General features: G+C 37.6%; 1 long non-coding RNA gene across 1 annotated transcript; it reads right to left on the reverse strand.

Moving 5' to 3' along the window:
* Positions 1-498: 498 nt before the first annotated feature.
* On the reverse strand, positions 499-18,328 carry LOC125312883. The gene is made up of 3 exons (XR_007196946.1): positions 18,316-18,328; positions 12,262-12,265; positions 499-664 (listed from the first exon to the last, which is right to left on the reverse strand). It is a non-coding gene; the product is annotated as an uncharacterized LOC125312883 (long non-coding RNA).
* Positions 18,329-22,738: the final 4,410 nt, after the last annotated feature.

Raw genomic sequence — 22,738 nt, forward strand, 5'->3', positions numbered from 1 at the left:
CTGGTTTCTATGTTTTTTAATGCTTTCTAGTTTCTACATTAGACTTCAATCTTTTACTCTTCTATTGTTTGGCTATAAAAGGCCATCAATTTTCTATAAAAAAAAGAGACGACTTTGATTAATGAAAATTGTGGATCATTTCCTTGAACCTTAAAGAGTTCATACCCTTGAAAACCTAGAAGAATTTTCACTCCGTCCTTGAAGAGTTGGAGCTTTTTCCCTTGAAAATCTAGAAGAGTTTTCACTTCGTCCTTGAAGAGTCGAAGCTTTTCAAAGTCTGCATCCTTAAGGAGTTGTAGCCATCAATCTAGAAGAATTGATACTCTATCGACTTCTTTGGAGGCTTTGAAGAGCAACTATTGAAGTTCCTATCCTTTTCTTGTTTTGTTCATTCATGAACCATATGTGACCCTTTTTCCTACGCTCTTTGTTCTTGTAAAGTGTCCTTTCTTCTTGTTCCTAGCTTTGTTTTCTTCCCTTAAGGTTTCTTCTTTTCTTGGTCATTTTTATGCACTTCTTTACCATGTGAACAAGTTCTTCATCATCCTCTTCATCATCTTCAAAATCTGAATCATCGGAATCAATGTTCGATTTCAAAACAATTAATTTCTTACATTGGGGATCTTCTTCATTGATTCATTCATCTTCATAAGATTGGAGAGTACTAATAAGCTCATCAACAGTCAATGGCATGATCATCTAAGTCTCTCGAATAGATGTTTTGATGTTATCCCATTCTTTAAAGAGTCCTCTCTGAAGCTTGTTGACTTTCATGAGACCATACAATGGTTGCCCAAGATAGATAAAACCATTCGCTATTTTAGTGAATCTGTCAAACATGTCATTCATCGATTTATTTGGCTTCATCTTGGAGGATTCATATTGACCAAGAAGAATGTTGATCTTGATTTCTTTTACTCTGCCTGTTCCTTCACATGTTACATGAAGCTTATTGCATATTGCTTTTGATGAAGGAAAATCTGCAACACATTTGTATCCAGTTGGAGATAATGCACAACAAAATGAATAAATAGTTTTACCATCTAAAGTGTCTCTTTTGGCTAATTCTGTCACGGAAAGAGTAAAAACGGGGGTATTAGTGTTGTTGTTTTCTCCTACATTGGTATTTCCTCTAGCATACATATTTGCATTAGGGTCGACTCCTCTTTGTATAACGTCCACCTGGTGCAATATAGCTAACCATAATACACTGTTAACTCAAAACAAAAACACTTCAAATAATGAGCATCGTGCTTTAATATTAATTGTTGGTTCTAGTATTATCATCTAGAGAGGAGTGAACGGGTGATTTCAATGAACTTTAGAAATCAATGCGGAATTTAAACAAACAAGTTCACAACATAGTTTAATATCCGAACAAGGACAATATCTAAGAGTCATCAAAGTGTACAATTCAACTATTAAAATAAAATTACAAAGAGTTCGGGGGATAGAGATTTTGCATAGAGAGTTTATAGTGGTTCGGCTTTGTTTAACCCTACGTCCACTTCTTCATTCTATCATCCAATTGGCTATATTCCACTAGTGAATAGCTCAAATGTTACAACTCAATGATGCATCTTGAGTCAATAGATTCAACTAGTGTTCAAGAATATATGAAGGATGTGACTCTTGATCGTAGAATTTAAGCTTCTGCTCTCTCTTGTACGATCTTTATCCTTGAGGTCTCCTTTTATACTTCTTCACCTTGAACTACCTATTGTAAAGTCTCTAAAAGACCACTCTCCAAACTTTCTATTTGAAGGAGATTGTATACAAACGAGTTCGTAGCCATTGAGAATAAGAAAAGAAAGAATCCCCATCAAATTAAATTACTAATATAATTATGATATGGGTTTCCAAAGATAGAGTTCTTCAAATGGTAAATCATCACCATCTCCCTTAATCCACGTCCTTGATTGATCTTCATGATTGATAATTTTTAAGAACGAATATAGCTTGATTTGCTAGCCGTTGTGATGATATAATATCCCAATTATATCATCTCGAATATATCTCACGATAATCTGAAAATTGCATGTGAGATACTCCTTCAGAGCTTGAGCTATGCAATAACGTTTGAGCTCATCAGCATTTGAGTTCATCCTGCATCAATGTTTTGAGCTCGCCCTGCATCAACGTTTGAGCACATACAAACTTTAGATGCAATTTCCAGAACTTTACGCGAGCTTCCATTTTCTGGTCCTTCCAAGCATATTGGCAATCACAGCTCTACCTCATTGGTTACCTATACAAGGTTTTTCCAAGTTTTACTAAACTTCCTGTTCTAAGCTTGTTCACCTTCTATTTGGGTACCTCTAGCTTCTAGACACCTCTACATCTAATGTCTTATTTCACCATTGACACAGAACTCATAACCTTCATATGTTCTATTAAGATAACATCTGCATAATATCTTGTGTGTTTTTCACCTGGTTCTACTAAACTAATTAAATACAATAATAGCCTTTGATTATTTTGTTATCTTCAAAACATCATAAGGGATTTTTCCTAACAATAACATTATCAACACTTAGCATACAAATATTTTCATACCTAGTTCTTGTGAATGATTGTGATGGATCTTTACCATTGCCTGTGCATATACCATCTTTTAAGTCGCTTTCATATCCTTTGTCGGAAAGATGACCGATACTAATCAATTTGTGCCTTAGGCCTTTGACCAAGGTTACATCATCAATAATGAGTTCTCCAACTTTTATAGTTTCCCTTCTAGCTATCCTTCCTTTGTCTTTACCTCCAAAGGCAATTGAGCCACCATCAGCTTGAGTTAAGTGCAAAAAGTTGCATGCATTTTCAGTTATGTGTCGAGAGCATCCGTTGTCTAGATATCCTTTCTTACTTAATCTTTTTCCCTACAACAAGAGAAAATTTTATGTCTTCTTTAGTACCTATGAATTCGAGTCATTTAGTGTTAGTGTAACAAGTTATCCAATTTGTCCTTTTCAACTTAGCTCGCAATTTTCAAAATTCATTTTTCGAATGTCCATCTTTATTGCATTTGGAACAATCGGGATACTTACCGCTAGTAGGTCTAATGAAATGTTTCACAAAATGGTTTTTGTAGACTTGAATTGGAACGCGAGTTTTTTTTTTATATTTTATCCATTGCCTTTGGAATTGGAAAATGATCACTTCCTTCTTCATTTTCCTCAAAGTCCTAGACCATGCTAAGAAAAATCCCTAGATAGTTTTGAAGTTCACAAAACAATCCAAGTACTCTTGTGTTTTGAGATAATGCCGTGATTTACTTATTTTGCAGATTATCCTTTGGTGTGGGGATGCACGTGATTGAATCTAGCAAAAGGATTTGGCTTATATGTTGTTTCTAAGAGTCTCAAACGCCGGTTCGAGCTCGGACGATGAGCGGGGATAGCTCGGACGTTGGAATGATGCTCAAGCTCTAAGAGAAGTATTTCACGAGCGTGAATCTGAATTTCAAGAGGAATACAAATTGAGCTTAATTGATGCATATCAACGGACACCATCGAGCTGGATCATTCTTGAAGATTCTCGGTGACGGAGATCAATCAAGGATGCGAAACCAAGAAGATATACAAAAACTTTCCAAATGGAAGAAACCATCTATGGAAACCCGGGATCATAATTGTATGGGCGATTTGATCCAAGTAGGGAAGACTTTCCTTTAGCGATCCCCAACGGCTAAGAGATCTTCTTTTGACAAACATCTTGTCCAAAAGGGTTAGATTTGGAGAGATCTCTTCCGGATGCCTTGCAACGGCTAGATTGGAGGTGGAATAATATAAAAGACATCTCGTAGACGAAAGGAAACAAGAGATAGGTGTAAAGAGGGAAAAATGTTCATAATTCCTAGATAGAGTGTACTACATTTCAAACGCACTTCTTGATCCATCCATTGTAATTGTGAGGATGTGTACACACGAGTGTTGAGCGCTAGGTTTGAAGTCCTCCGTATCAAGGAGATCACAGATCTGTAACCTCCGAGCAGATTACTAGTGGAATCCAGCCGATTGGTCGTCAACCGAAGAAGTGGACGTAGGCTTAACCAAAGCCGAACCACTATAATCCCTCCGTGCAGTTTTCCTTTTCTCTGATCACTCTAAATATTTTGTGATAGCTAAACTACACACCAACAGCGCGCATCGATCCCATTACATATCCCGTATTAATTGAATTACTTACTCGTTGCAATATACTCTAGCCTCATTATCCGAGATCTCCGTTTTACGCCGTATGATCTACATTCCGCAATAAATTTTTTAAAATCACACTCTATCACATATTCACCCCCCTCTAGGTGAAATTACTACCCATCACAATTAGTATCAGAGCAAGGTTGCTCATATTTTGTGAAGTGTTTTTGCTTATGAGCTAACAATCTTTATGGTTAGCAATTTCTCTCCTTCTTGGATCGAAGGTGGAAGCAACAACAGGCCACCATACTTTGAAGGAAAAGATTATAGCGACTGGCGGAACAAATTTAAAGCATTTCTCGGATGCCAAGATCCTCAAATTTGGGATGTTGTACAAAGAGGAGTAAATCCAACGACAAAGACTACAAGCGCAGGGGATAACACGATGGCCGATCTAATCGCAAGAGAGATAATCAAGAGAGATGCTCTTGATGCAAAGGCCATTCATTCATTTTATAGTGCATTATCTCCTACTGAATATAGACGTATTGCAAATTGCTCCTCATTGAAAGAAATATGGGATAAGCTTCACGTCATCTATGAAGGAACAAGGCGAGTAAAGGAGACAAAAGTCAACTTTCTACTCGGACAATATGAAACATTCAAAATGAAGCCTGAAGAGATAGTGAAAGAAATGTTTGACAGGTTCTTCGAAATAGTGTATGATCTCACATATCACGGCAACCAGGTTTCGGACCGATGAGAATCAACAAGCTACTCCGAGCTCTTACAAAGGAATGTGACAACATTAAAACTTCGATTCGAGAGCCTCAAAGAATATCTCCCTTATCAATGGATGAGCTCATTGGAACTCTTCAATCCTATGAAGAAGAAAGAATCAATGATGAAAACACAACTAGAGGTAAGAAGTCAATTACCTTAAAATCTAATGTTGATTCTGACGTTTCAGATTTTGAAGTTGAAGATGATGAAGAGCTAGCGCTCATTGTCAAAAGATTCAGACGAATGACTAAACAAGGTAGGAACTTCAAAGATAGAAAGGATCTCAAACGATTCAATTAAAGAAGATCATCTGAGACCAAAAATGAAGGACAAGAAGTCATCCGTTTCGAATGTAAGAAAAGAGGCCATATCAAACCCAATTGCCCTCTATTAAAGAAGAAAGGCAAGGATGAGAAATCCAAGAAAGCATTGAAAGCGGAAACTTGGAGCGACACCGAGTGTGAAAGTGATGAAGAATACGCAAATGTCTATCTAATTGCGGACTCGGATGATGACCTTGAGGTAACTCAATCAAACATCTCTCCTGAAGTATCTACGTATACGGATGAGCTATGTTTAGAATATAAGGCTACTCTCAAGAGACTTTTTGAACTGAAAAAGGAAGTAGTTGTTTTTAAACAAAAGGATATTTCACAAAAAGATAAAATCAGTTTTCTCGAAAAAGAATTTTGTCAACTAAATGAGAAATCTGACTCTATATCTTGCGAAAATACGCAATTGAAATCAAGAGTGGAAACTCTCGAAAAGGAAAACGATTTCTTGAAAAAGGAAAGAAATTCTTTTGAAAAGGAAAACATTTCTCCGAAAAAGGAAAAAGATCTTTTCGAAAAAGAGAACTCTATTTTGAAAAAGGAAGTTTTTGAGATACACAAAAAATTCTCATCGGATTAAAAAAATTTACAACATATACTTTCCATACAAGTTCCCTACTACAACAAGTCGGGACTTGATTTTCAAAAGGAAAATGATAAGAAAAATTATTTTCCTACAGTAAAAGAAAGACTTGAGCAGCGACCTTCTAAATATGCCTACGTAAGTCACTTTAGGAAACAATTTGTAAGATTCGAAGGTCAACATCTCTCGGGATGTTCAAATTGTGGTGATCCGAAACATTCCAGGAGCTACTGCTCAAAGATTAATTGATCAACACAAAACATTCTTAGATACACTTCTACGGCTAACCTCAAAGGACCCAAACAAATTTGGGTATCAAAGAAAAAGTGAGTATCTTTGATCATTGCAAGTACCGAACAAAAGAAGAAACAAATGGTACCTTGATAGCGGTTGCTCTAGACACATGATTGGTGACTCATCCATGTTCATTGAATTTGAAAAACTTGATGGAGGAAATGTTTCCTTTGGAGGCAACAACAAAGGAACGATTACCGGCAAATGAACTGTGAAGATTGGCAATCTACTTATCAAAGATGTTTCATTAGTCAAGGGTTTGAACTTTAATCTTGTTAGTATTAGCCAATTATGCGATATTGGATACAAAGTTTCTTTTGTAGAAAATAAGTGCTCGTGTACAAGCCAAGACAACAAGTCATCATTTACCGGACGAAGACATGGCAACATGTACCTTTTGGACACATCGTCCGAGAATGAAAAATATCTTTTATCCGTGAAAGACGATCCGGAACTATGGCATAGGAAGCTGGGACATATAAGCTTCAAGCAAATCAACAAACTTTTCAAAAAGAAGCTGGTGAGAGGACTTCCAAATGCCAGATTCGAAAAGACAAAACTTTGCGAAGCATGCACACTTGGAAAGCAAGTAAGAAATTCCTACAAACCCATAAATGAAGTCATCACTTCCCATGCTCTGCAACTGTTGCACATGGATATCTTCGGATCTACTCAAACACGGAGTATTGGAGGTAAAAAATATTGTCTTGTTATTGTAGATGACTATACTAGATTCACATAGGTATTCTTTCTTACTCATAAGAGTGATGCATTCTCATTCTTTAAAATCTTTTCTAAGAAAGTTCAAAATGAAAAAGGTTATTCTATTACAAGCATAAAAACCGATCATGGATGAGACTTTGAAAATCACTACTTTGCCGAATTCTATGATCAAAATGGTTTTCAACACAAATTTTCTTCTCCATATACTCCTCAACAAAATGGAGTTGTTGAAAGGAAAAATAGATCCTTGCAAGAAATAGCACGAACTTTTTTAATTGAAAGCAAAGCTCCACCTCATTTCTGGGCTGAAACTATTTCAACTGCCTGTTATATTATTAATCGTGTTTTTCTCGGACCATTGATTGAGAAAACTCCCTATGACTCTACAAGGGAAGGAAGCCAAATATTTCTTACTTTCATGTGTTTGGATGCAAATGTTATATTCTTAAGAATGCAAATGATAGGACTGGTAAGTTTGATGAGAGATCGGATGAATGTGTATTCTTGGGATACTCCACAACAAGTAAAGCTTATCGAGTCTTCAACAAGAACTCTCAGACAGTCGAGGAATCAATGAATGTGAAATTTGAAGAAGAGCGGATTACTCATACGATGGATTCTCAAGAATCAACAAGATCTGAAAATCAGAACTCATCATCCGAGAAGGAAAAAACATCATCTGAAGAAGCGGAACCGGAAGAAACCTCTCGGAACATGGAAAATACTCCGCAAAGTACATCATCTGAAGATTTAAATGACGAAGATCTCACTAAGATTGAACGTGACAAATCAAATAGGAGCTGGAAATACGGATCCAATCACCTCGAAAATCGGGTAATTGGAAATATAGATGAAGGAGTCAGAACCGGATCCAGACTCAAGGATACGATAAATGCCTTTGCTCTAGTTTCTAAAGTTGAACCCAAAAGAATCAAAGAAGCTCTTGAAGATGAAAACTGGATCAAAGCTATGCAACAAGAGTTACTACAATTCGGATCGAATGAAGTTTGGGAACTTGTACCCGAACCAAAAAATATCCTTTCATTGGAACCAAATGGGTCTTCCAAAATAAGCTAGATGACAAAGGAAAAGTGATCGGGAACAAAGCAAGGCTTGTTGCAAAAGGGTACTCATAGGAAGAAGGGATTGATTACGATGAAACCTACGCCCGAGTAGCAAGACCGGAGTCTATTAGATTGCTACTTACTTACGCTTGCCATCATGACTTCAAGTTGTACCGGATGGATGTTAAAAATGCATTTTTCAATGGATATATCAAGGAGGAAGTTTTTGTCAAACAACCTCCAGGCTTTGAAGATCCAAAGAAATCATATCATGTTTACAAGTTGAAGAAGGCTCTCTATGGATTGAAGCAAGCATCCCGAGCCTGGTATGAAAGGTTAAGTAATTTTCTTCTTGAAAAAGGCTTCGAAAAGGGTAAAGTCGATACAACACTATTTATCAGAAGGGAAGGTAAAGACATTCTGCTTATCCAAATATATGTTGATGATATTATATTTGGCTCGTCTAACCAACATCTTTGTAAGAACTTCTCTCAAACCATGCAGAATGAGTTCGAGATGAGTATGATGGGAGAATTCAAATTCTTCCTAGGACTACAAGTAAATTAGACTAATCAAGGCACATTCATACATCAAGAAAAATATGCCTTGGAACTAGTGAAGAAGTTTGGTCTAAATAATTGCAAGAAAACTGAATCGCCAATGTCTACCTCATCTAAATTGGATAAGGATGAACAAGGCAAACAGGTTGATTAGAAGCTATATAGGAGTATGATTGGTTCTTTGTTATACCTAAGCGCTTCTCGACCTGATATTATATTCGGTGTATGCATGTATGCTAGATTTCAATCTGATCCTAAAGAATCACATATGTCTGTTGTCAAAAGAATCATCAAGTATATAGGAACTAATCCAAACCTAGGATTATGGTATCCCAAAACATCGGATCTAGTATTACATGGCTATTCGGATGCTAATCTTACAGGTTGTAAGTTGGATAGAAAAAGTACTTCGGGCACATGTCAACTTCTGAGATCAATGCTGGTATCTTGGTTCTCCAAGAAACAGAACACCGTAGCTTTATCAACTGCTGAAGCCGAGTATGTAGCACTAGGAAGCTGTTGCGCTCAAATCCTATGGATGAAGTAACAACTAAAGGACTTTGGTGTTGAAGCTCACAACGTGGAAATCAAATGTGACAACACAAGTGCTATCAACCTCACAAAGAATCCAGTTCCGCACTCGCGATCTAAGCATATCGAAATCAAGCATCATTTTATTCGTGATCATGTGCATAAGCGTGATGTTAACATATTCAATTTGTTGATTCTAAACATCGGTTAGCTGATATATTCACTAAGGCACTTGACAAAAATACATTTGAGTACAGTAGATAAGAATTGGGTATAACCATGATTCCTATTTGAGCTGAGATCTTGAGACATGAGAAATTGCCTCGTAACCCGAAAATATAATCGAAGACCTTCAGCAGCCTTCAAAGCTTGAAAGCATCATCTGAAGGAACATAAGGATCTCGGAACTTAGAGAATCATCTGAAGACAACATCTTCTGAGCAGATACGACAAAATATTTGATCGTTCGAAATCTTGGCGCGTAAGTCGTTTTTATTTTTGGCAACAAATAAGGTACGCATCAACACAATCTTCCTAGATATTCGGCATATATTATGTGATTGTGCTGATTGCTCTAATTGAATATCCGATTGCCTTGATTGAGATTAAATTGATTGAGTTGAAATATTCTCAAAATATTTTCAATTTTTTTTTTAAAATCGCCTCATATACCCTAAAACTTTTCTACTCGTTCACTCTCACAAATCAGTCCTGCGAAATCCAAAAACCCTAAATCTCCCAAAGCTCTACGATCAGAACCCCTCGATAACTCTCATTCCTCATGGCGCCCAAGAATCCTTCTACACAAAAATCTTCAGCAGCTGGTTCTCGCCGCTCTAATCGTCCGGGATCCAGAGGACATAGAGCATATGGCGATTACGACCTCACCACTTAGCCAAGTGAAGCCGAACAGCAAGCATAGAGATTGATCGCTCATATGGCAAAGTTTTCGTAAACAGGAGTGATAGAGGAGAAATGCAAGAAGATTCAGCAATGAATCTCCTCCATGGTAATCCAAACCCCTGAAGAAACCGCTAGTTTACCTATTGATAAAAGGATAAAGCTAGCTAGGGGTTTATTGAATGTCATTAAAGGAATGCCAATTGATGGTAGATCTGAAAATAACATTCTTGAATTTGTGAAAATGAATGGGTTCTTTCTTGAAGAAGAGATGTTCAAATTCTCCGAGATGCTCACTCGGACAGAAATAGGGTTAGGTACCAGAGTAGGAACCGAGCTACAGAAGAGTAATCCCTCCGGAAAGGGAAAAGAAAAGGTTGGAGAACCTGTAGAGATTGAGCGGGGAAGTGCTCAAAATGAGGATGTAAAAGAGGAAGAAATTTCTGTGATTGAACATCCGAGGGATAATGATGATGAACTGATTTATTCCTTCTTCAAGTCTATACCAATGAAATTTTTGGTTGATGAAGAAGAGGCGGACCGGCTGTTCGGATCGAAAGAACATCAACAGTGCTACAAGACACTACTTGCTAGAGGAGTCATAATTAACGTGCCTGTTGATTCGGACTTTTTTGAAAGAAATGGTCTGCAGATCCTTTATCCCCTCACCAACCTGCAACTTCACAACTTCTGCTCCTTATCTACTCCAACTTACACCGAACTAATCGCTTATTTCTACTCGAACTTTACAATGATCGATAGAAATGCAATTCAATTTTCCTTTAGGGAGCTAAACATCATTTTGACTGTTGAAGTCCTGGCGGACATTCTTTAGACCGAGCTGTTCAACTTTACCAAAATCCCTATCTCGGATGAAGATGTCTACAAGGAGCTGTCCGGCAACCTTGATCTCTCAAGAGCTAACAAGCCACACGTTAAGCATCACCACTTCCCTTTGAGGACCATTACACTGCATAAGGTAGTTATCAACTACCTAAGACCAAAGGGTTCCTCAAAAACAGATGTCTCAAGGTATAAAGTAAAGTTTATCTAGGCCATTCTGAATGGAAAGCCCTTCTCTCTACCTCACCTAATTTTTCTGCACATGAGGAGAGCGGTGAAGAAGAATAAGGGCTAGCTACCCTATGGATCTTTGATAAGCGGAATATTTGAGTACCTGCGGATAGTGGTACCTCTGGAACTCAGATCCATAGAGCTTCATCAGAAAAGTGTGAGCGAGACAATGCTCACAAAGATGGGTTATAGATTTGAGAATGGAAGCTGAAGGGATAGAAAGAAGAAAGTAATCCCCATAGATCTTCCTTAGAAGGAGGCTGCTGTTGAAACTTCACGGAACAAATCTTGGGAACCATCCTCACAATCCACTCGAAAGAGAAGGATCAAGATGATTGCTCACAAATCAACTAGACCTATCAGCAAAAGAAGAAAGCTTGCTAAGGTGCTGCTTGACGGAATTGAAAAGAAGCACATCTCGGACAGCTCATCAACAAATGATACAGAATTAGAAAAGCTGATCCAAACGATCGTTAGATCAACATATGAGGATGAGACTACCATTCAACTGGAACAGCAGGCAAAAGAGAAAGAGGACACAGAAAAAGGAGGAGATATAGCAAGAAAAGAAATACCATATGTCCCAAAACAGGGAACAGACACGGAGGGGCCATGTCCACGAGAAGGAACGTCTAAGAGTGAGCAAACCGAAATAGATACTAATGCTGCTAAAATAGCAAATCTCCCAGACAGATCTGCTTCATCATCTGAGCACCTTGCAAGGACTCAAGGGGAGTCAACAAATGTAGGCACTCGGACGGATGAGATAGACAGTAACTCAGACCTTTTCGGGAAGATAGCACATAGGCAACAAGAGATGGACCAAAAATGGTCGGACCTTTGAACCTCGCTGCGCTTAGAAGTTGAAGGCCCGAGCACAAAGGTAGATGCTGAGGTTGCGAAAATTCGGAAAACTGTCCATGATCATTCGGAATCTCAGTTGGGCTTCTTGGACAATAGGATCTTCACTCTGAAGAAGGATCCGGATCTCAAGCTAAATCAGCTATCCAAATTTGTCCTAGTTCAACTACCTACGGACCAAGCCTCCACTTCAAATCAAGCCCCACCATCTTCTCATCCGGACCAAACACCAAAAGATTAAATTTTTTTTTCATGTTTGGATCTGTACTCTGAATCTTACTCTGAACTTTGTTCTTCTCTTTTCCGATTCATTTGATTAAATGATTCACCATTTGAATGCTAGTTTTGAGTATCTTGCATAGATGACTTGAATAGGCATTAAATTCGGGGGGAGTAACATTTTATCTCTACAATTTATACTCGACTATGCGGGTTATACCCTTTTGCTGATGACAAAAAGGGGGAGAATGATATATTATGTGTTATATACGACATATATACAACATATATATGACTATGTGCAATATATGACTAATTTGTGCTGTCATGATGTGATGTGTGACTCCGAAAAATATGTGATTGAATCATGTGAAATCAATCTGAAATATCTTGGCAAGAATCCATCAAGTACAGGATTTCGGGTTAAGCATGATCTGTGGAAACATCATCTGAGAAGGAATACCTTCTCCTAAGCTGAGCAGGTGAACAAGTTTCTTTCTTTCAAGATTACATAAGTTTGAAAGCTTTGGTTAAACATGTCAAGCTCTGCACATCCGACGGAATGTGATGCTCGGAGAAGTTACAATTTTCCTATTCACATCATATTTGAAACTATCCCACATCTCAATAAGTAGACACACTTAGAATACAAAATCATCAATTGAGATGCACAAGTTTCGAGACTGCTCATCATAATATATAAATAAATTCTTATTCGGAACTTATTCTTGCTAATAGTACAAGGAACAAATCGCTAAAATTATTCCTTAGCAAGATCATCACTAGAGTAACTTTGCTGAAGTTGCTTACCTTTTCTAAACTCAATTACTCTTTACTATTGTGGATCATTTTGTCATCATCGAAAATGGGGAGATTGTTGAGAAAAATCCTAGATAGTTTTGAAGTTGACAAAACAATCAAAGTACTCTTGTGTTTTGAGATAATGCCGTGATTTACTTGTTTTGCAGATTATCCTTTGGTGCGGGGATGCACGGGATTGAATATGGCAAAAAGATTTGGCTCAGATGTTGTTTCTGAGAGTCTTAGACGCTGGTTCGAGCTCAAATGATGAGCGGGGATAGCTCGGACATTGGAATGATACTCAAGCTATGAGAGAAGTATTTCACGAGCAATAATCCGAATTTCAAGAGAAATACAAATTGAGCTTAATTGATGCATATCAACGGATACCATCGAGCCGGGTCATTCTTAAAGATTCTCGGTGACGGAGATCAATCAAGGATGCGGAACCAAGAAGATATACAAAGACTTTCCAAATGGAAGAAACCATCTATGGAAACCCGGGATCATAATTATATGGGCGATTTGATCCAAGTGGGGAAGACTTTCCTTTGGCAATCCCCAACGGCTAAGAGATCTTCTTTTGGCAAACATCTCGTCCAAAAAGGTTAGATTTGGAGAGATCTCTTCTGGATGCCTTGCAATAGCTAGATTGGAGGCGAAAGAGTATAAAAGACATCTCATAGACGAAGGGAAATAAGAGATCGGCGTAAAGAGGGAAAAGTGTTCATAATTCCTAGATAGAATGTACTCCATTTCAAACGCACTTCTTAATCCATCCATTGTAATTGTGAGGAGGTGTATACACGAGTGTTGAGCGCTAGGTTTGAAGTCCTGCGTATCAAGAAAATTACATATCCGTAACCTCCGAGCATATTACTAATGGAATCCAACGGATTGGGTGTTAGCCGAAGAAGTAGACGTAGGCCTAACCAAAGCCGAACCACTATAATCCCTTTATGCAGTTTTCCTTATCTCTGATCTCTCTAAATATTTTGTGATAGCTAAACTACACACCAGCAGTGCGCATCGATCCCATTACATATCATGTATCAATTGAATTACTTACTCGTTGCGATATACTCTAGCCTCATTATCTAAGATCTCTATTTTACGTTGTGTGATCTAAATTCTGCAATAAATTTTTTAAAATCACAATCTATCACCTATTCACCCCCCTCTATATGAAATTACTAGCCATCATAGGCCAAACTTGTTGTAATAAGGGGTTTAAATAGAAATGATGTGATAAAGTGTTTTGGAAGTAATAGAGAATTTCAAACAAATAATTGAAAACTCATTTTTAAGAGATTTTGCTTCATCTTGAGATTGTTGACATCCCTCTTGTGAAGTAGATAGTATAGATTCACTGAAATAGTGAATGGAATGGGGAACCTATGTTTGGGCAATGCGAGTGAACAGACTCCTAAGGGCAATCACAAAAGAATGGGACAACATCAAAACTTCCATTCGAAAGACTCGGAGGATCTCACCCCTGTCCATGGATGAACTCATTGGAACTCTTCAATCCTATGATGATGAAAGAATCAATGAGGAAACTCATTCAAAAGATAAGAAATCCATTGTTTTGAAATCTAATTCTGATTCTGATGTCACGGATTCTGAAGATGAAGATGATGAGGAACTAGCACTCTTGGTCAAGAAGTTAAGAAGAACGACTAAGAAAGGTAGAAATTACAAAGATAAAAGAGATTTAAAAGAATATGATCAAAGAAGATCATCTAGCAGTGGAGATGAGAGTAAAGATGTTATTTTTCATGAATGTAAAGGAGAGGACACATCAAGCCTAACTGTCCACTCATAAAGAAGAAAGGAATGGATGAAAAATCCAATAAAGCCCTTAAGGCAGAAACCTAGAGCGACACGGAATGAAAAAGTGATGAGGAATATGCTAACATCTATTGAATGGCCAACTTAGACTCCGATAATGAATATGAGATAAGTCATTCTAGAATCCCTCCTGAGATATTTGAATACATAGATGAACTATGTTTAGACTATAAAACCACTTTTAAAAGGATTTTTGAATTAAAAAAAAGGAAGTAGCCTGTTTAAAGCAAAATGATGTTTCTCAAAAGCATAAGATAAGTTTTCTCGAAAGTGAATTTTCTCAAATAAAAAAAAAAATCTGATTTGATCTCTAAGAAAAATGAAGATTTGGAAATCGAGAAAGAATCTTCGAGAAAAGAAAATGAGTCTTTGAAAAAGGAAAGCGTTTCTCTGAAAAAGGAAATTTTGGATATATTTAAAAATTCTCCTCTAGTTCAAAACCATTACAACACATTCTTTCTATACAAATTCCTTACTATAACAAATCTGGACTTGGTCTTCAAAAGGAAAGTGACTTCAAAAATAATTTTCCTAACGCTAAAGAAAGGCTTAGAAGAAAACCCTCAAATTACGAGTACAAAAATCAATTTTGTAAGAAGTTTATTAGATTTGAGGAACCTAATTTTTCTAATTGTTAAAATTGTGGTGATACAAAACACTCCAAAAGTTATTATCCTAAGACCCGGAGACCCAGTTGAGACATCTTGAGATTTGGAAACTCTTCTAACCCAAAAGGACCCAAATCGATTTGGGTACCAAAGAAAGCTTGAATTCCCTTGATGTTTACAGGTACCATTGAAAAGAAAAAAAATAAATGGTACCTTGATAGTGGGTGTTCTAGATACATGACTAGAGACTCCAATATATTTATCAATCTTACCAAGTTTGATGAAGGAAATGTCTCCTTTGGTGGCAACAATAAAGGAACAATTATTGGCAAATGAACCATGAAGATTAGCAATCTCTTTATCAATGATATCTCATTGGTTAAGGGTTTGAATTTCAATCTCATAAGTATAAGTTAAGCGTGTGACATTAGATATAAAATATCTTTTTTAGAGAATAAATGCTCAAGTATTAGCCAGGGCAACAAGTGCTAATTTAGAGGACATAGACATGGGAATATGTATATTTTAGACATATCATCCGATGATGTGAAATGTCTAGCATTCGTTAAAGGCGACTCAGAACTTTGGCATAAGAAGCTGGGATACATAAGCTTCAAACAAATCTCAAAGCTTTCCTCGGGAAGGCTTGTGAGAAGACTTCCACACGCTAAATTTGAGCAAGCAAAGCTTTGTGACTCTTGCACTCTTGGGAAATAAATAAAAAACTCTTACAAATCAATAATCAAGTTTTCACTAACCATGCTCTGCAACTTTTACACATGGATGTGTTTGGACCCACTCGAACCAAAAGCATTAGAGATAAAAAGTATTGTCCGGTAATGGTAGACGATTATACTAGATTTACTTGGGTTTTCTTTCTTGCACATAAGAATGATGCATTCCCATATTTCGAAAATTTCTCAAAGAAAGTTCAAAACAAAAAAGGTTATTCAATTTTCAGCATCAAAACCGATCATGGAGGAGAATTTGAAAATCAAATATTTGCAGATTTTTGTGATCAAAATGGTTTTCAGTATAATTTCTCTTTTCCCTTTACTCCTCAACAAAATGGAGTGGTTGAAAGGAAAAATCTATCTTTACAAAAAAAGGCGTGAACTCTTTTGATAGAAAGCAAAGCTTCTTCTCATTTTTGGGCAGAAGCTATTTCTACTACATGTTTTATCATAAATCATGTTTTCCTAAGATCATTGCTTGAGAAAACCCCCTATGAGCTTTACAAAAGCAAGAAATCGGATATATCATACTTTCATGTATTTGGCTGTAAAAGTTTTATCCTCAAGAACTTAAGCGATCGTTTAGGAAAGTTTGATGAAAGATCCGACGAAGATCTATTTCTTGGTTATTCAACCTTAAGCAAGCATACAGAGTCTTCAACATGAGTTCAAGAACAGTTGAAGAATCAATGAATGTGAAGTTTGAAGATGGAAATGACACTCAAAAGATAGATACTAAAATCACCATTTCATCTGAGAGGAATCCATCGTCCGAGAAGATTCTGACATCCGAAAACACAACACCTAGTGAAGTCACTCGGAACATGGAAGACACTCGAGCAATTACATCTTCCGAAGATGAAAATCCAGATTAATCTCCGGAAAGTGAACATGACAAACTCAACAAGAACTGGAAATACAAATCCAGTCATCCTACGGATCTTGTCGTTAAGAACATAGAAGAAGGGATCGGAACTAGATCCAAACTCAAGAATGCCATAAACGCATTTGCACTTGTTTCGGAAGTTGAACCTAAAGGAATCAAGGAAACTCTTATAGACGAAAGCTGGATAGAAGCAATGCAATAGGAGCTACATTAGTTCAAACTCGGTGAAGTTTGGGAACTAGTACCCAGATCAAAGAAACATCCAATTATTGGAACCTAATGGGTATTCATAAATAAGTTGGATGACAAGGGCAAAGTTACAAGAAACAAGGCAATACTCATAACAAAGGGCTTAAGTACACCCCAAGTGCCATAAGTTGTATACGGCGCTCACTTTAGTACCAAAACTTTCAAATCGATCACTTTAGTGCTAAGTTTTTGTAACTTCGATCACTTCAATGCCAATTTCTTTTAAAAACGATCACTTTAGTGCCGGAGCTAACGTGGCTTGCCGAAAATTCGACACGTGGTATTTTTTATTAATATTTGAGATGACGTGGCTCGGTGAATTTGACACTAACGTGATCGTTTTTTAAAAATATTGGCACTTAAATGATCATTTTTAAAAACAGTTGGCACTTAAGTGATCGTTTTGTAAGTTTTGGCACTGAAGTGATCGAAGTTACAAAAACTTAATACTAAAGTGATCGATTTGAAAGTTTTGGCACTAAAGTAAGCGCCGTACACAACTTATGCACTTGGGGTGTACTTAAGCCCATAACAAAGGGATACTCTCAATAAGAAGGAATAGGCTACGAGGAATCATTCGCTCCCGTAGAAAGATTGGAATCTATCATATTACTACTTGCCTATACTTGCTACAAATACTTCAAATTATATAAGATGGATGTCAAAAGCACATTCTTGAATGGCTACATTAAAGAAAAAGTATATGTGGAACAACCCCAGGCTTTGAAAATCCAAAGAGTTCAAATTATATCTACAAACTCAAGAAAGCTATTTATGGACTCAAGTAAGCACCGTGAGTCCGGTATGAGAAGTTAAGTAATTTCCTTGTTGAAAAAGTTTTCGAAAAAGGTAAAGTAGATAGAACTTTATTTATCAAGAAGGAAGGTAAAGATATCCTTCTCATTCAAATTTATGTTGATGATATTATATTTGGTTCTTCTAACGAAAAACTTTACAAGAATTTCTCTCGGATCATGCATAGTGAATTCGAAATGAGCATGATGGGAGAACTCACCTTCTTCATTGGACTATAAGTGAATCAAATTGAACGAGGAACTTTAATACATTAAGAGAAGTATGCAAAGGAAATTGTAAAGAAATTTGGCCGGAAAAACTATAAGAAAACTGAATCATCAATGTCTTCTTCATCCAAGCTAGATAAGGATGAACATGGCAAATAAGTTGATTAGAAGTTATATAGAAGCATGATCGGTTCGTTATTATATCTTCTTGCCTCTCGACTTAACATCATTTTTAGTGTGTGTACATGCGCCAAATTTCAATCGGATCCTAAAGAATCATAGCTCTCTACGGTTAAGAGGTGTCGCGACCCTTTGAGACCTCGGTCCGATGGGTTAATGGATTGCTTATGGGCCCACCTTAGGATGAATGGAGGTGGGCTTTCTTGGCGCGGGCTCTTCCAAACCCATACCAAATTGCGAGGGGAGTATTTTTTGGGGTATCAATGATAAGAGTCGATCACGTTCGACCTTAGTGTAGTCGGGTGGCATGTGCAACATGTGCATGCATTTAGAGTAGCTACCGATTTTTCTTGGAAGGTTGACTGAAAACCTCACTAAGTGATTGGGAGAGATCATTCAGTTCTGTGGAATCATAGATTATGGGTTTGGGGATTTGGTTACATCAGTATCATTACTAATGCCCTTTAGGTACCTAGTGATAAGTGATTATTCTAACTAAGATTTCATGCGGGCTCCAATTTCGGGTGAAGTGAGTTCGAATTGGGTTTTCATGCAAATTGAAAGGCTAATTCTACCAACCACAATCAATAAAATAAATGCCCAGTCAAGTACACAAATAAAGCACATCCATACAAGTCAAGGTTTTCCTAATATAGTCCTAAGGACTTAGAGAATGTGGAATCAAGGTCCATGGATTGTTGAGAAAAAATCGTCATTTTTTGGAAGGATCGGTGGTCAAAATACCCAAAATAGGCTTTTGCCAATTGATTGTGACCATTTCCTATTTTTGGGGTTTTTTTTTAAAATTTTCTGAATTTTTCCTTTTTTTGGAAATTTTTCTTTATGATTTTTCTATATTTTTACTGATTTTTTTCTAGTTTTTTTTAATTTCAAAGTTTTTTATTATTTTAAAATTGTTTTCCAGACCGGGTCAGCCCAATTGTGCTTCTCAAGCGCCCGGCCCGGACCACAAAGGCCCCGGACGGGTCTAAAACTACACCGTTTTATTTTTTTTGAAAATTTTTCCATTTTTTAATCAATTTTTCTAATTATCCGAAAATACCCCCATCGGACGCTTTAGGATGTGCCACGTGGCATCCCACGGTGCGTCCGATCTTGATTAAATAAAATTGAAAATAAAAAGTTGATCGACGAGTCCTCAAAGTGCCACTTGGCACAACCGTAGTTGTCATATCAAATTTTTTATATTTTCTGAAAATCAATTTTAGAATTTGGAAATCATTCTTTTTTATTTTCGAAAATCTCAGATCGTGACACGTGGCTAATCCACGACCATCCGATCTAGGTTTTTTTTTTTTAAGGTGAAACGACCAGGCTGATGTGGCACGCCTTGCGGCGTGACGTCGGCGTGAACCAATCAACAAAGGTTGACCAACCAACTAGCTTGCGGGAGAAGACGACCGGGGCCGGCGATTTTCACCGGCGTCTCGCCAGAGCCACGATTTTGACGTAAAAACAAACATATCGAACCTCGATTTCGATACCAAAAAGCCCTTCATTCAACACACATCAACATATGTCCATTTTTTGACTAAATGACACATAAAATCCGGCGAACCGAGCACCTACAATCACGGTTTTCCGACGACACTAAAACTCTACTTCTTTTACGTTGAAACTTCCAAACAACTAATCAAATAGCATCATACATGAGTGAGCAGACTTACCTACACCTTGAGGAGGCTTGGTTTAGCTCCAACGAGCTCCGGGGGCCGGGGCCGGAGGGGGGGGAGAATAGAGAAGGGTTCGGTTTTCATGGAGGCTGATGAGGTTTTTGTGAAAGTCAATGCAAAACAACTATCACAATGTGCTTAGAACTAGTGTATGATAAGATTGAACACAATAAACAATGAAAATAATGCCCGAAAGCAGATGTAGAGGGGAGAGCCGAGCTTGAAGCTCGTTAATGGCACCTACCTTTTCCAGGGACGAAACTTCGATAAAATTGGTTTAGACGGCTCCTTAGGCCCTCGGGAAGCTCGAACGCAAGGTTTTGTGGCTCGATTTTGCGTCGGACGCCGTGGCCGAGCTTGAAAGCTCTCGAGTTGCTTCAATGGTGGTTAAGCCCTCAACTCTCCTTTTCTTTGATGATTTTTGCTCCTCTCCCTATCTGCGTCTTGCCCCTCTTCTGTTTGTCCGAGAATGAGCTCACTTTTTGAGCAAAATGGCCGAGATTCCTTTGTAAGATCTAGGCCAAAAATTCCCGTACAATAACGGCCCGGACAGCTCACCACGTTTATAGTCGAGCGTCGAAATGGTACTCGAGGCGTACGGAAATGAATTGGCAAAAACGCCTATTCACTTGCGAGGCGGATTGAACTCATTCGGATGGCTAATTTTGGCATTTTTCAGTCGGGGGTCGCTCGAGCATACAAACGGGCAGAGGTAGGGGATTATGAACAGTGTCGGGTCACTGGGTCAGGGGAACCCGACCCAGCAGACCCGATGATGCGAAAGAAATGCCAAATTCAACTGGAAAATGGCATTTTTTTAGTGAAATTGAGCCCGAAATTGAATTTCCCAACACATTATCTATGTAAAATGGGCATTTTTCATGAATTATTAGCTTGATTTTCAATAAAAACCCCAAATTTTGAGTTTGATCTGAAAAGGATTTTTGAATTGTTCACGGCTCAAATGATCAAATTAATCCCAACCAAGGCCACTAATGGGTTCGGTATGGTGAAAACTATAGGGTAGGGGGTCTGTACTTTCATGGGTGTCCCCTGAAAAAATCTAATTTCATTTGGAACGAAACCGGGGATTAAATTGAAAATAAAATGTGCAATTAAGCCCTTTACATCAAAATTGAACAAATTGTTAGGTAAATGGACCTAATTGCAATTCAAGGCCTCAGATACCAATGTCATAGCTTACAAAAAGTGGAAATTGAAAATTAAAAGACTCGAAATGGAATTGTTAAGCTCGATTCGATTTTATGTTTATGATGGAACATAGTGGCCTGAATCGAATTTTTGGATTTTAAAGTGGCCAAAGTGAAGAGAGAATTAAAACAAAAATATTGAATATTGTTGGGTATTTTTCTAACTGTAAATACTATTTTTTGGATTTTTTGGTTATTTTTATAATGGAATAAATCCGAAAAATTATGAAAAATTATTTTTTGTTCAAAATTAGCTCCTAAGGCTAGGCCAAGGCTTCCAAGATTGATTTTTCAATTTTTATAATTATTTGCTATTTTTAATTAATTTTTTAAAAATAAAATGATAAAAAATCAGATGTCAACGGTTGCCCCTCTTTAAGAGTGAGCTCGATAGAGGTTGCTCTCAAAGATAAGGTGACACCCGAGCCTTAATCGACTCAGCTAGGAAAAGAAGCGTTGTAACATCATATTTTGATTACCTTTCGATGCAAAATCAAATTCAAGTTAATCCTCGATTCGTCTTGACAGCTTAAGTATGAGCCGGAGAGGGAGAGGTTTACCCGGAGCTTACCTACCAAATATGTGATTGATGTTTCGAGAGTGGTTCCAATGTGGTGCTCAAGGATCCGTTATGTGGGTGTCCTTGAGGTATCGAAATCACGAGTGTAGCTCTTAAGGCCAGAGGCCGACCATAGAATTGCTCTTAAAGCTAGAGATTGACCATAGAATTTCTCTTAAGGTTAGAGACCGACCATAGAATGCTCTTAAGGATGGAGACCGACCATAGGAATGCTCTTAAGGATGGAGACCGACCGTAGGATTGCTCTTAAGGCTAGATACCGACCTAGCTATAGGAATGCTCTTAAGGATGGAGACCGACCATAGAATGCTCTTAAGGATTAAGACTGACCATAGAATTGCTCTTAAGGCTAGAGACCGACCATAGAAATCTTCTAAAGCTAAAAGTCGGTGATCCGGTTCGAAAGATGACAGCTCCGTAGCTACTAACCTATGAACACTTGCGGAAAGATTTATCAAAGTCATTGTTCTTTGGAAGTGGCAAGTCACAAGCTGCTAAGCTCCGATCTTGAACCGAGCTCCGAGACACCTATATGTTATATTTCTAAAAAGGGGGTCCCATAACGATGCCTTTGCAAAGTCACAATGTTTTCTCAAAGTCAGAGGGGGATTTTTGATTTTGAAGAAGACTCCAAAGTTTAATGGAAATTTTATTTTGATGTTGTCTTTTGATTTTGGCAAAAAATTTCATTTGTTATGCTAATGATGTAGGGGGTTATCCGAAACATCTTGCAACATGTCATGACAACTAAAAATTCCTTGCAGGAATGATCTCAACCGAACTTGTATGAGATTGTCAAAAGAGTTTGTTTAAAATGTCAACTAGAGTCCATTCATCTAGGAGGACTTCTCACAATTTTCAG

The sequence above is a fragment of the Rhodamnia argentea genome, chromosome 11 (genome assembly GCF_020921035.1).
Source record: "Rhodamnia argentea isolate NSW1041297 chromosome 11, ASM2092103v1, whole genome shotgun sequence".
Taxonomy (NCBI): domain Eukaryota; kingdom Viridiplantae; phylum Streptophyta; class Magnoliopsida; order Myrtales; family Myrtaceae; genus Rhodamnia; species Rhodamnia argentea.